Raw genomic sequence first — 15096 nt, forward strand, 5'->3', positions numbered from 1 at the left:
TCTTTTAACTCTCAAATGCCTTCATATAGGTGTTATTTTTACATTTTAATCATTTTTTCCCCCTGATTGTATTTAATGGAATCGTTGTATAGATTGTCCTCTGTATCTTTCTTGTATTACTTCTAGGTGGAGGCATTTAAAATCAAAAGTTAATAACAAGACATATTTGTTCTTGGATTCTTCTGAAGCTACCTCCTTTGGGGTCACACAGGTCTCATATTTCAGGGACAATGTGGGAGGATTCTGGTTTTAACAAATGGAGCTGGTGAGAAAAACATAGAAGATAATATTCCATGCATCACCCCACCATATCTATCTTTGTTTTATTTATTTATTTATTTTTAATTAATTAATTTATTTATTTTTGGCTGCGTTGGATCTTTGTTGCTGTGCGTGGGCTTTCTCTAGTTGCTGTGAGCCAGGCTACTCTTCGTTTCAGTGGCAGTCTTCTCATTGTGGTGGCTTCTCTTGTTGCGGAGCACGGGCTCTAGGCATGTGGGCTTCAGTAGCTCTTTTAGAGATCTGGGTTAGCACCACAAATTCAATATTACACCCCTGCTCAAAAAACTTCAGTGGCTCCCCACTGAATTCTAAATAAGAGCCTAAGTTTTAGTCTAACACTCACATCTCTCTAGAATATGATCCCAACTCACCTGTCCCATCTCTGGTGCATTTTCCCCCCAGCATTGCCTGTCCTTCTCCTCATGCATCTGACATGCCATTCAGCACAATACAACAGAGAGCATGGACTTGGGCTACAGGGAGATCTGGTCAGGAAGTCCAGCTTTGCCACTGACTAGCTGTGTGACATTGAGAAACTTTCATCTGTCAAAATGGAGAATAAGTCTACCTATCTCACTTGGTGGTTGTGAGGTTTAAATGGAATAGGGTATGTAACTATAGGGGACAAATTTTGCTCAGTCCCTCTCTCCTCTTATTGGGGGAGAGACTTCCCATCTTACTTTCACCCTTTGGTTCTGTGGGCTGTCAGTCATTGCAGCTTTCTTCCCTGGACCAGAGCTGGAGAATGGATCCCATTGGGCCAATCGGGAGTCTTCCTAGGAGTTTTCAAATTGGAGTTAAAGGAAGAGGTGGAGCATTTTTTAAAAAAATTATTTATTTATTTTTGGCTGCGTTGGGTCTTTGTTGCTGCACGCGGGCTTTTTCCCTAGTTGTGGCGAGCAGGGACTACTCTTCATTGCAGTGTGCAGGCTTCTCATTGTGGTGGCTTCTCTTGTGCCACAGGCTCTAGGCGCGTGGGCTTCAGTAGTTGTGGCACGTGGGCTTAGTAGTTGTGGCTCATGGGCTCTGGAGTGCAGGCTCAGTAGTGGTGGCACACGGGCTTAGTTGCTCCACGGCATGTGGGATCTTGCGGGACCAGGGCTCGAACCTGTGTCCGCTGCATTGGCAGGCGGATTCTTAAGCACTGAGCCACCAGGGAAGCCCTGTAGCATCTTTCAGATGGGAGAGTGTGAAAGGTGTGAGGGAGGGAGTTTGTGGTGTTCAGGTGGCCCGGAAAGCCAGTGTATGAGAATGAAGCCTAGAGAGAGCTCTGGAGGCATTTAACTTTGGGTTCTGGTGATTTCTGCAGCAGCTGTAGCTCTTTCCATACTAAGCAAACACACCCATTAATTATTCTTTTTTGCCCAAGCTAGATTACCATAGATTTCTGACTCGTGTCTGAAGTCACCTGACTAATTCAGTGATCAGAGACTGAGGGACCCTCCAATGAGGTCATTGTCCTTCTTCATCCTCTCCCCACCTCAGAGCCCTCATCACTCCAGTTTTGTATCATTGTCTTCTCTGATTCTTATTTTCCCATCAGATCCGAGGCTCTGTGTGAGCAGAGAAACAGTCATCCGACTTGCGCTTCCTCGTGAGCTATCTTGCGGTTTGGTCAGTGTTTGAGGACGTGTTTATTAGTTCACAAGACTCAGGCCACATCAGCTGAGCGTCAGAGTCCTTGAAAGGGAGCAAGGTACTTAGAATACTCCAGTATGGTTGCCAGGACTTCTGCCACCTCCCAAGGGGGGCTAGATTTGGATTTCTGTGGATTTCAATGGCTAACCTACCTTCATTTGCACTCAGACCCACCAAACCCAAGTTTCTGGAAGTGGGTCCTGAGAGTATGTATATTTGTCAAGCATCTGGAGATTTCAATGTGACCAAACTCGAGAATCTCTGGGCTGAGTCTTTTATGATACTCTGAGTTAATAGTCTTACTTCTTCAGATTCCTGAGTAGAGCAGTTTGGGGAAAGTTATGACCAAAACAAGCCAGTGAGCTTAGTTTCTTATGCTAATGGTCACAGAGGCCTCATAATTACATGACAACACAAGTGTCCCATAATTAGCGTCTGCTGTTCTGTTCCTGGAGATCAATTGTTCTGCAACAATGGCCGTGCTCAGCACTGGACAGCCCGCATCCCGCTCAGCTGCTCCCCTCCACATTCTTTTCTCATGAGAGAAGAGCCCCTGAGCTCTCAGGGCTTTAACCCTCTCCTGCCAGGACCCAAGGACCAGAACCGAGGTTGGCGAGGTTCATGACATGAGGCTGGGCATCAGAAGGAAGTGGAAGAAAGATTCTCAGGAATGACTGAGTACTTGGGGCAGCTAGCACTTTGCATCTAAGGCTATGTTTCTCACTCAGATCTGACGAAGTATAACTTTTGGGACAGAGGCACAGGAATCCTCCCGGGGATTCTGATTATACCAGGATTTGGGACACATTGACTAAATCCTTACCTCTTTCAGGCTGAAAAGTTGGCTAAAAGGGCAGGGAGACTTACCCCTGACACATATCTATCACTCAGGCTGTCAGAGTAGACTTTCCCCTCAGTGGGATTATGAGTGACCAAGCAGCAGAGTGGTGTAGTGACAAGAACATGCATTTGGGCTTAAAATTTGTGTCAAATCCTGGCTGTCAGCTACCAGCTATGTAGGATTTTAGGAAAATTATTTAATCTCTGAGCTGCTGATTCCTCACCTATAAAATGATGATAAGTCTACCCACCTCTATTATTTGTATATTTCCAATTTCTTTCTTTTAAAATAATATTCTTGGCATTATGAGTTTAGCATTCAGGGTTCTGACCAATGGATAATACTTGGGTGTCCACAAAAACCACCTGGGGACCTTTTATAAAATGAAGTCCTAGTCCCGTTGAGCTGGAATCCACAGGGCACAACTAAGTCAGGAAGGAGTGTTTGGAAAATGTTCTAAAGGTCCTCCTGATGGACACTGGTGGTTCAAACCCATCCGTGAGAGGCCTAGAGGGACCGTGACATGTAAAAAATGTGTGATTTTGCAGAGGCAAAATTAACGTGATTTTCCACGTTAATATGTTGGAGCAAGTTAGCAGGGAGTCACCCTAGACAAGCGCCCGGTATAGACCTGTCTGTCTCCTTTCTAAGATTCACAGGGGTCCAAACACTTTATTTGATTTTCTTATTTAATCCTGAACTTGTATTGCTAGTCTGGGCCACTCCCACGAGCTCAGACCCGTACACCCAGCTACCTGCCTGCTCTCTCCATCCGGAAGTAAACAGACTTCTCCAATATAATTTGTCCCAACTGAACTCCTGATCTCCCCTACACCTGCTCCATGCTCAAGCTCAATGGCAATTCAATTCTTATACTTTCTCAGGCCGAACCTTTTGGTCCTACTACACTAAGGGTGAGATATCTTTACCATCCTCGTGGCCACCACTCCATCCTAAGCCACCATCACCTCTCTCAATGATCACCATAGCACGTAAACGATCTTGCTTCTTCTACCCTTGACACGCCCCAGTCAAATGTCGCCTTAACCAGAGTCCTTCCTGCCTCAGATGCAATACCCTCACGCCATTCCATTTCCTTTCTTTGTTTTTCTTTTTAGCATTAACACTGGCTTTTATAAGTTTGCTTATTTTGTTATTGTCTATCCTCTCCTAGAATGTAAATTCCACAAAGGCATGAGTTTTTGTCTGTTTTATCGGTGCTGGGTTCCCAGTGTTTAAAACAACGCCAAGCGTATGACAGGCACTCAATATATGTTTGCCGAATGAATGAATAAATGAATCAATTACCCACAACATCTAAATATTATTGTCTTCATTTTACTGAGCAGGAAACAGAGGTTCAGAAGATGTTGTTACTTTCCCCAAGGCCACACTGTGAGTAGAGAGAAGAGCTGAGTTTCGAACCCGGGACTGACTAGTCCAGAGATCATTCTTCCACACGTGGAGGAGGGGCGATTTTTGCAATCTACCACAATTTCCTTCTAAATAGAGCTCCTGCGTTGGCATTTCAAATTGAGATTGCTATCCTCATAGGTCAACATGGAAGCTTAACCCTAAGACAAGGTGGCTTTCTTACCCCAGTCTCCCAAAGCTCTCTGCACTGAGCCAAGATATCCATGCAAGAATCCAGGCAACCATAGTTAGTACTCACATGAGAAGAAATCACACCCTCCATGGCTCTTTTGCTCAGCGCTCCCCACTGGTGAGGAATCATAAGGAGAAAAATACTCAAACCATGGGAAGACCCATTTGCACAAAGATATTTATCACTGAATTACTCACTTGGGAGAATCCTTGTGAATTTAAGTCTGAGCTTCGGCGCCCATTGTTAAGAGGTCTGGGAGCAGAGGAGGAACCAGCAAAAAATACCATGAAGGAGCCATTTGGGAGGCAGGAGGAAAAGTAGGAAAGTGTGGTGTCCTGGGAGTCAAGTAAAAAACGTGCATCCGGGAGGATTCCAGGAGACAAGATCAGGAAATGGTTTAATATGGAGAAAATAATGAATCTCCGCTCAAGGATATAAAATAGGACTTTCATAAATATAATAAGTACCCAATAGGACTTCCTATTCTGGATAGGAAGAGTTAGTATAGTAAGGATGTCTGTTCTTCTTAGATTAGTCTTTCATTCAAGGTAATCCCCCTCAAATTGATGGGAATTTAACAATTATTATAAATCAGGAACAGTAGGTATGAAAGAATAGAATGGCATTTCCTGAAAAGGAGGCGTGAGTGGGACTCGCCTTACCCATTTACCTAAGCATGTTGCAAGTAAAAGGGATGGGGAGTGATGAATTAATCAAAGGGGCCACAGAGCGTAGATACAGACTCAAGGGGCCGTGGCTATTGTCACATAATGAAGTCAGTGTTTCACATTTGGGGAAGAAATGATGAATTATTTATTAAATCGTATCTAAATTGCCTAGCCATTGGGATAAAAAGTTAAGCTAAAAACTGTCCTTGGGTCTTACTCCAAAATAAACTTCAGAGATAAATCAGAGGTGAAGAGAAAAAAAAAAGAAAGCAATCCTTAAATCCATACAGCATAAAAAAAAAAGACCCCAAGAGAACATTTTAGTGATCTTTAGAGAAACTAAAGGAAAAGATTGACAGATTTAATTGCAAGAGGACAGATTTCTTTTGTTTGTTTTTGTTTTTTTGAGGACAGATTTCTATACAGCAAAAGAAGGCATGAAAGTAAAAGACAAACACCATTGTGGAAGAAAAACTTGAAAAACGTATATGAGAGAAAGGGTTGATAGCATTAATATTAATTTTGAGATTGGAGTAAAGTTGAGGGTTAAATAAATACTTAGGTTGGGGGAGAGGGAAAGAGCCTTAGACTCTGTCCACCCCTCCTCCTGCAGGTATCTGCCTCCCTGAATTCCCAGTTAGGTGGGATAGCTTCCAGGTGGGCAGGCTGGGCCATGGGGAGCTTGCTAAGTACCAGGAGCTGAAAGAACCCCACTCCGCCACTCCGCCACCCAGAGGGCCCCCCTGGACCCTCCCGTTATCTCCCCACCAAGGGGCAGTGATGGGAATTAGGAGAAGTCATGTAAGTCCTCTTTCCCTCAGAGGCTGACCCCAGGGGACTTGAGGCCACGCTGGGCATCGGAGCTGGAGGGTGAGAGGCTAGAACAGGTGGGTGGGAAATAAGGGGGGTGTGCAGGGTCTGAGGGTGGAGATTGTAAGCAGCAGGGAGGAGGGGAGTAATGGAGAGGAAGATTTGGGGGTGGAAGCCTTAGGCGGGTAGGATTTGGGGTCAGAGGGGGGGTGCCACAGGCCCCAGAGATGTCATTCTGCACATCCCAATCCTTCAATTTGCAGTGACTTCCCTTTGCTAAAGAAAAGGTACCCTCATGTCCTTGGTTTCAGGAAATAATGTGATGAGTGAAAGCCCATCTTGGGACATTAATTACTTAATTGGTTCATTCATTCAAAGAAGATTTATTGATTGTTTGCTGTGATCTACATGGAGCTGGGTACTGGGAATACTCTGGTGCCATTGCGTTGATACATTTTAAGGCAATGTGAGAACACTTGGGTTTAAAATGGAAAACCACGAGTAAGGGGTTTCTCCTCCAACTCTAATTGGCTGCCTTCTGGGGGAGTCAGAGAAAACCAGGGTTTGGGTTTCCATCCTAAGTTTACTGAACCTGCTGTGTGCCAGGCGTGGGGTGAGCACTGGGGTATAGGGCTGACGATCTGCCTGTGCTTATTAATTTCATAGGAGGCTCAAACAGGGTCACACAGTGTCCAAAGTGAAACAGTCTTTGAACTGACACAGCCTGTTTCAAAGCAGCTGAGATGGGTTGCCTTTTTGGCATTTGATTTTTGGTGCTGGGCCAAAAAAAGAAAAAACAAAAAAAGAGGGTGGGGGGATTTTATCATAAATGCTGTTATTTAATCCACTGTCACGTTGTAAGGGTCCTTTTGAATTTTTGATGGAAAAGATGTTTTTGTCTGGGTCCAGCTTCAGGACAAAGGGAAATTAACGAACACAGAGCAGAGTTGATAGTGTTTAAAAACAAGTTCAAAGTTCCTATACTTTGTAATGGAGTTGCTGAGCAATAATGGAAGAATCCCTGACCCAGCAGGGTGAGTTTAGCCAAGCCCCACCCACAGGGCCTGAGAATAAAGGCCCCTCCTCCCAGCTGTCACAGGCTGCTCTCTAGAAGCTTGGGAAAAAGATTATGATGTGCTGGGATGTTTTTCTGCAATGACACAAAAATCTCAGTGGTGTTCTGGAGGATCGATTTAGATGTAGTGGACTAGATGGGTCCACTAGATGGGACCTTGCTAGATGGGTCCAGCGAGGACTGGGAAACAGATGCCCTGGGTTCCAGTTCTGGCTTCTGACTTTGCCCAAGGTCCTCTGTTGGACCCTGTTTCCTCTTCTGTCAAGAAGGGGTCATGAGCTGAAGAGCTCCCTTTCCCAAGACTCAGTGAGGATCAAATGTGAGAGTCACATGCCACCCCTACCCCTGTACAACTCACCTGCATGTTCCAATTAGAGTCTCAAGCAAGGCCAAGAGCTCAATCCAAGGCTCACTTGGTAGCAGCTCTCGTCCTTGGCCACGACCACACACCTGTACCCACCTTCTTCACATCCCTGTCACCTCCTATGTCACTGAACCAAAAACCTGTGCTGCCCCTCCCATGGTGTAACGCTGTTCTGAAGAGGCATTTTTCCAGGCAGGGACTGCATGTCCCGGTGTGCCTTGCATCTAGGGTTAGCCACAGACTAGTTCTCATCCAGGGAAGGTGAGCAGAAGTGACAGGTCACTTCTTGGTTGGGGTTTGTACAAAGCAACTGGGGCTTCTCCCCTCTCCTGGCCTTTATCTGCCAGTTCAATGCAAAGAACTCCAAGGCCCTGGGGGAGGGTGGAGCCCAAGATAGAGGAAGCCTGGATCCCCGAATCACACATGGAGTAAAGCTGTCAACCAAAGAGTGACAACTAGATTGGACTCTGCAGTGAGGTTAAACCACTGAAATCGGGGGGTTATTTGTTACAGCAGCTAATGTTACCCTAAAAGAGGCACCCTCTCTGCGTACTCCTCTCCTCTGGCACACCCTCCCCTGCTTCCTTCCCTTCCAAACCTCTCAGACATTCACAGATGCCATTCAGAATATCTGGATCACTGCTGTTATCAATTCGGTCATTGATTGAACAAATATTTATCGCTCATGTACCATGTGCGAGAAGCAGGGCTGGGCACCTGGGACACAAGGCAGATTCCACCCCTGCCCTTCCTTGAGGAGGTCATGGTCTGGTTGCCTCTTACCCCCAAGTCTAGCTGCTGGCCTGAGGCTTCATTCTCCCGCCTTGGGATCCAGCCTACCACCCCGTCTTCTTGTCCTGGACTTACCCTTCTCTCTGAAGGCCAGCCGATCCTCACTGCTGAGGACACACCCTAGAGACTGTCTCTCCCTTAGTACTGCCACTCCCCCACATTAAATTAAAACCTTCAGCTTGCAGGCCTCATTATACCATCCTCAGCCTTCTCACAGTTCCTCTAGCCCCATCCCATGGAGACCTCAAAAACCAGAACCTCCGCCCTTTTTCACACCCTGTCTCCTCCCGCCTTCCTTTCTCTCTTAATTCAGAATTGACTCTGAGGCTGAGAGTTTCCACAGTTCCTTTGCAAATGCCTTCACCCCTTGTTGTGGAAGGCTGGAAAATTTGGGTGGACCGGAGGGTGCATGTTCAGACATCCCTGGCAACGCAGGTAGCCCCGGATGATTCTCCAGGACCTGCTAATTCATCCGGATTTTTGCCTGGCCTCCCTTTGGACTGGGCAGCCCCTCCCCCCAATAAACACTGCCTGAAGTTTGACTCAGGACACAGCTGCCCACCCCTGGGAACAGGCATCTGAGTAACTGATGTTTTTGCAAACTGACCTTGCTGCCTTTTTAAGTGGAAGGATTCAGCCATGGCCACAGGGCTTGGCCAGCAGAATGCAGGCTGGATTTCAACTCTGCTCACCCCCTTTACACAGTACACAATGTATGCAACTGTCCATGGTCACCTTGGCTGTGAGCTCCTAAGCCTGGCTCATAGGGTCCTCCCTCTGACTTTGCCTCTGCAGCTGTATCCAGGCCTCTCTGCCATGCTCTGTACTCTCTACCGACAGCCAGCTTCACGGGGCTATTGCCCATCATGGGCTGCTACATACCACTCTGCCTTCCTTTTGCTGTTGCATCTGAACAAAGCATTCTTCTTTGCTCAGCCGGCTCTGGTCATTCTTTTGTTTGGGAGTGTCCTCAGCCTGGAAGTCTTTCTGTACCCCTTGCATCCTCCCTTCTTGCTTCCTGCAGCTCCGGGGTCACCCCCTCATTGGGCACTCACTGTCCTCGACTGCAGGGTCTGCACACACAACTGTCTGAATGCAGCCCCTCTGGGCAGGAGCACATCTGTCATCTGGGTAGCCTGCTCCAGCCCTGGACCTTACAACAGAGTGCAGCAGGAATGGAATTAAATGAGGAAAATGGCTTCAACCTCAAGGAGTGGTTGGTACAATGAAATGAGTCCATACTGAGAGATTCACTCATTCTTGATTCACTGGTTCAGCAAGTACTTTCAGAGTACACCTTGTGCACCAGGCTCTGTGCTGGCCCCTGGTGCATAGTGAGTAAGACAGACACCAGTTCTGGCTCTGCTGGAGCCCCCCAGTCTTAGCTTCTACGTACATCACTGGATCAGAAAGAGGAATGTGAAAGACGATTCTGGTGGGAACAGTGATAGAGGAAATGGAAAAGGGCCTCAAATGATCCTAATCTGCAGGTAGAGGGGTGGAAGCCCATGGCTCTGGAAGCAGAAGGAGGGCCACGGGCTGTAGCCTTGGCCTGGGACTGTCCTCCACCCACCAGTGACCCCCGAAGAGCCTGGGCCTGGAAGTCAGGATGCTGGGCTCCCAGCCTACTCTCACAGGGCAGTTCAGCCATCTGCCTGGGCAGTGCCCACCCCACCTCCTCCCGGGGGTTTCAACTTTGAGGGAGGAGGAAGGTCCAAGGCTGAATGACACTGGAGCCCCAGATCTGATGAGAGTACGTGGTGGGGGGCTGCCCTTGGCACAAGCCCCCTGCTCTTGGGTACAGAGGTCACTCCAGATCCAGGGGCGGCCAGGACTTCTTTCTGGGCCAGAGCCAGGCTGCTTGCTCAAATGTGAAGAACCCATCTTCTCACCCCCTGCTGCTGGAGTTGCCATTTTAATAACCAAGTTTAGGAGATTCAATTAAGATTGGGAGCCCCATCCCTCTTCCAGGGAGGCCTCACAATTGGTATTTTTCTCTGCAAGAGCATGAATGGGGCCCTTTGCAGGGGTTTTTGTACAGCAAGCAGCACAGAGAGAGAAAAAGGAAAAAAAAAACAACTTTGGCTCAAAGATGCCAATAATAGGGGACTTCTTTTCCCGGTCTCCCCATGGAAGGTTGTCAACAGTGCAGGCATAATCGGGCCGGCGGCTGCCCTGCTCAGAGAGGGGGACGTGTGCTCCTTTGTTACGATGGGCTGAATAGGATGTCCCTGCACCCAGACCTGGCCTCCCGGCTAACAAAGGGCCCCTTTGTCACCCCGGGCAAAGAGTGCTGCCGAGGTTGCCACAGCAACACAGAGACAGAGACTTAACGTGCAAGTGACATTTCAGATGGGAAGCGGGCATTCAAAAATTCAAATTTCTTTATGTGTAGTGGTTTCCTTCTCTGGATATTTTAAAGGAAACACATGGCAAACAAAAGAAAAAATAAATAAGCCAACAATAAACGCGTAGCCAAGCCAACAAACATCACTGCAAGTCAGCATGCTGGTTCCTCCTCCCTCAATGGGTGAAAAGCCTTGTTGACAGCATCATTGGGGCCCCTAGGCGACCTGTGTGTTCTTATCCAAAAGGCAATCTGACACCATTAAAAAAAGTTTGAAAAAAATCATCTAGAATTCTACCTGCTGGACACAGGACACTTTTTCTCTGTCTCTGTCTCTGCATTCCCTAGATGGTCCTGTATGATCTGCTGCATGCCAGACCAGGAGCTGGGGTGGGGGGATGCAAAGGGGGTGAGCAGGGCTTGATAGAGGAGGGGAACTTGAGAGGGATTTGCTGCTAACCCAGTGCTGGTGCTTAGTTGCTATTTCCAGGATGAAATGAGGGAGGAAGGGAGGGAAGGAAGGGAGAGAGAGAGGAAGTGCTCTCTCTCTCTCTCTCTCTCTCTCTCTCTCCATTCTTTTAAAGGGGAAAGCATCATAAATAGCAGGATGCAGGCAACGTGTCAGGCAGAAAATATGTCTTTAAACAATTGCTACCACAATATACAAGGTATTTTCCTTTAGCACTTTATTATGACACTTTAATAAACAACACTGAAGGAATATTACAGTGAACACCTGTATATCCACCACCTGGATTTGGCCATTAACATTTTACTTTTTCTGGCTTTATTGCATATTTATCCATCTATCCATTTCTCTACCCATCCATTAATCCTTCTTATTTTTTGGACACATTTCAAATGCAGACATCCTTTAACTTCCCTAAAATACATCAGCATGCGTGTAATTATTTAGAGTCCAGTATTTGTTGACATTTTTTCTTTTGATTTGAAATTTACATGAATTAAATGTACAAATCTTTTTTAAAATTAATTAATTAATTTTTGTCTGCATTACGTCTTTATTGCTGCACACGGGCTTTCTCTAGTTGCAGCCAAGCGGGGGCTACTCTTCGTTGCGATGCATGGGCTTCTCATTGCTGTGGCTTCTCTTGTTGTGGAGCACAGACTCTAGGCACACGGGCTTCAGTAGTTGTGGCATGTGGGCTCGGTAGTTGTGGCTCGCGGGCTCTAGAGCACAGGCTCAGTAGTTGTGGCACACGGGCTTTGTTGCTCTGCGGCATGTGGGATCTTCCCAGATCAGGGCTTGAACATGTGTCCCCTGCACTGGCAGGCGAATTCTTAACCACTGCACCACCAGGGAGGTCCCAAATGTACAAATCTTAAATGTACGTTCTCTGAGTTTTGACAACGGCATCCGCCTGTGTGACCCAAACCTTTATCAAGATACAGAACGTTAGGATCATGCTAGAAATTTCCCTCATGGGAAGACAGACAAACAAATAGTCAGATATCTTCTTCAAGGTGAGAAGTACCAATGAACTCTATCTTTATTCTTCTTTGCCCAAGCCTGTACCTCACTGAGGCTACTACAGGTGATGGAGAATATAGGCCAGAGGGGTGTCTGGGTCCAAAGTGGAGCCTTGTTATCCTTAGAAGGGGGAAATATTAGCAGACATTCTCTTGTGGAAATGAAGGAGACTTAAGATCACAGATTCCCGAGTCCAGGCAGCCCACTCCTGCCGAGAGCTGAGTCAACTGAAGATGGGCCTAAGGTTAGGGCCAAGAGATACCCATCTCTTCACCTGACTAACTCCTCAGTACCCTACAGTGCCCAGCTCAGCATTACCTCCTTCAGGAAGTCCTCGTTTGTGTTCCCATTCTATTTTTTCTCACCTCTATTATGTTTACTACACTGTATTTAATTGACTATTTGTTTGTCTTCCCAATTCAGCTGTGAGCTCCTTGAGGGCACAAATTATGTCTTGATCATGGTTCAATCTCTAGTCTCTGGCATGTGATCAAAAATATTTTTCATATATTACCCTTACTAATATTTGCCAAATACTTTCTAAGTGCCAGGTAATTTGTAATTACCTTTGTTTTTAAAAGTATTGATTTTTTACCCAGTTGCTATAAAAATTTGTAGATTAGAGGAGAATACAGAAAATAGAAAATATGTAATATGGAAAAATATAGTCTAATGACAAAGACAAACCTTGAGTATGATAAAGAAAAAGTATAGATAATAGATACAGAAGAGTTCTTAAAGCCATAAGACTAAAAACACCTTTACACTAATACATTTGTAAAGTTAGAGAAAATGAACAACTTTGTAGAAAAGTATAATTTACCAACATTTACTGAAGAAAAATATGACATAATGATCTAATTATAATTTAAGCAGTTGAATCAGTTACCAAAATGCTTCCTCAACTCATTAGACAAAATGAGTATAACCTTGGCATGCAAAGCTTGGCAATAACAGTACAAAAAATTTAAGACCAATTTCAGTTACTACATAGATGCAAAAAATTCTAAATGAAATAATGCAAATGGATTTAGCAGTGTATTAAAAAATGAATTATGACTGAATAGAAGTTCCAACAATTATCCCAGGAATTCAAGGATGGTTCACCATGAAAATATCTATTAATATAATTTACAATATTAGTAGGTTAGAAGATAAAATCCAGATGATTATTTTAATATATGCTAAAAAATATTATAAACTACTACTAATTCATGCTCCCCAGAAAAATCTCTTAGCAGAATATGAAGAAAAAGAAACTTTTTTAATTGATAAAGAGTATCACCAAAAGTTTACAGTTAGTATCTTAATAGCTTAAAGGTGAACTGTAATCAGTTTTCTTATTGAAGTAAGGAACAAGGCAAGAATTCCTGATATCAACACTTCTATTTAACATTGATTCTAGAGGTGCTGGACAATGAAATAAGAAAAGACAAAGAAACAAGTAGTAAGATGATTGGAATGGAAGAGCAGAATCAGTCTCCCCCCGCTTCTCTTTCTGCAGATAATATGACCATTCATGCAGAAAATCCAAGAGAATCTACCGAAAAACTATTAGAACAAATAAGAGAGTTTAGTTAGTTTTGTTGACACAAGATATTCATCCACAACTTTAATATTGTTCCTTTATATACATATTTATAAAATCTCAAAGGATTGAAAGACTTTTTATCAAAAAACCCCTCAATTCTCCCCAAGTTAATTTAATAACTAAATATAATTCAAATCAAAACACTAACAGCGTTTTCTTTTTGCATAAGCTGAAATTTATATGTAAGATTAGAGAGATGTAGTAAGGTCTAGTGGTTATGAGTGTGGACTTTGGAGCCAAACTAGTTAGTTGAAAATCCTGGCTACACTATGTACTAACTACAGGTAAGTTACTTGGCCTCTCTGTGCCTCAGTTTCCTCACTTGTAAAATAGGGATAAGAGTAGTACCTACCTCATGGAGTTGTTGTCAAGATTATTAGAGGTAAGAGATGTACAGCATTTAGCATAGTGCCTGGCACACATCGGCACTCAGTACTTCTTAGCTGTTACTAGAGCTTCTTTTAATTTCCCCTTAGAGAGCAGCACATCGTTATTTATCTTATTTCTTTTCTGAGTGGGGTTCATTCACATTTAACTTTGCTGATTTCTTTCCTTCTGTAACTAGCACACACTAATATACAGGTGCGTACATGGCAGACAAAGGTAAGGAAACCTTGCGAGCTCTCAGGGGATATGTTCTAGATGGCTCATTCATTACAAGCTTTTTGTATTGTAAGACAATCTGCATGACGTCATTTAAACTCAAGTGTAGTGTGTTGTTGCAGAAGGTGCATGGATTTCAAGTATGAACCCCAGCTCCACTGCACGTTTGAGGTTCAGGGACTTTTTTCTAAGCCTCAGTTTCCTCATTTGTAAAAAGTGCTTTGATAGGGCTTCCCTGGTGGCGCAGTGGTTGAGAGTCCGCCTGCCGATGCAGGGGACACGGCTTCGTGCCCCGGTCTGGGAAGATCCCACATGCCGCGGAGCGGCTGGGCCCGTGAGCCATGGCCACTGCTTGTCCGGAGCCTGTGCTCCGCAACGGGAGAGGCCACAACAGTGAGAGGCCCGCGTACCGCAAAAAACAACAACAAAAAAGTGCTTTGATAATAATGCCCATCATGAAGGCTGGTGAGGGGATGCCAAAAGATAATGTGCTGGTTCCCACAGCAGGGCTCCATGAACTTCAGTCATCTCCCAAGGATTCTGCACCCTCCCTCTTTCCTCCCAGCCCCCACTTCCTCTCCCCAAGAAAGTCCAAAGAGTGTAAAGTCTCCCAGATGGACCTTGGCACTGCCCCTCTGGAAAGCTGGAGAGCGATTCATAGGTGGGACATCAGGGAGAAGTCCCCTCCTTTTGTGAGGGGACTTTAGAGCAGTTGACTAGGTAAACATGGTTTAATAACAACGACTCACAATTTAATAGTGCTTCAGAGTTTTAGAAGTGCTTTGCTATCTATTTCCTCATTGCTTCTCATAACAAACCCGTGGAGAAGGCACTACCTTCCCATTTTTCAGAAGTGGAAACTGAGGCTCAAAGGGGTACATTGACTTGGGTAAGGCAAAACAGGGAGTTGAGCAGAGCTTAGGACTTAAACTCAGAGCCTTTGGTGTCTCAGTGCTCTTATATGAAGGGCCTAAGTGAATTATCCTG

This window comes from Pseudorca crassidens, chromosome 15, assembly GCF_039906515.1.
Source record: "Pseudorca crassidens isolate mPseCra1 chromosome 15, mPseCra1.hap1, whole genome shotgun sequence".
Lineage (NCBI taxonomy): Eukaryota > Metazoa > Chordata > Mammalia > Artiodactyla > Delphinidae > Pseudorca > Pseudorca crassidens.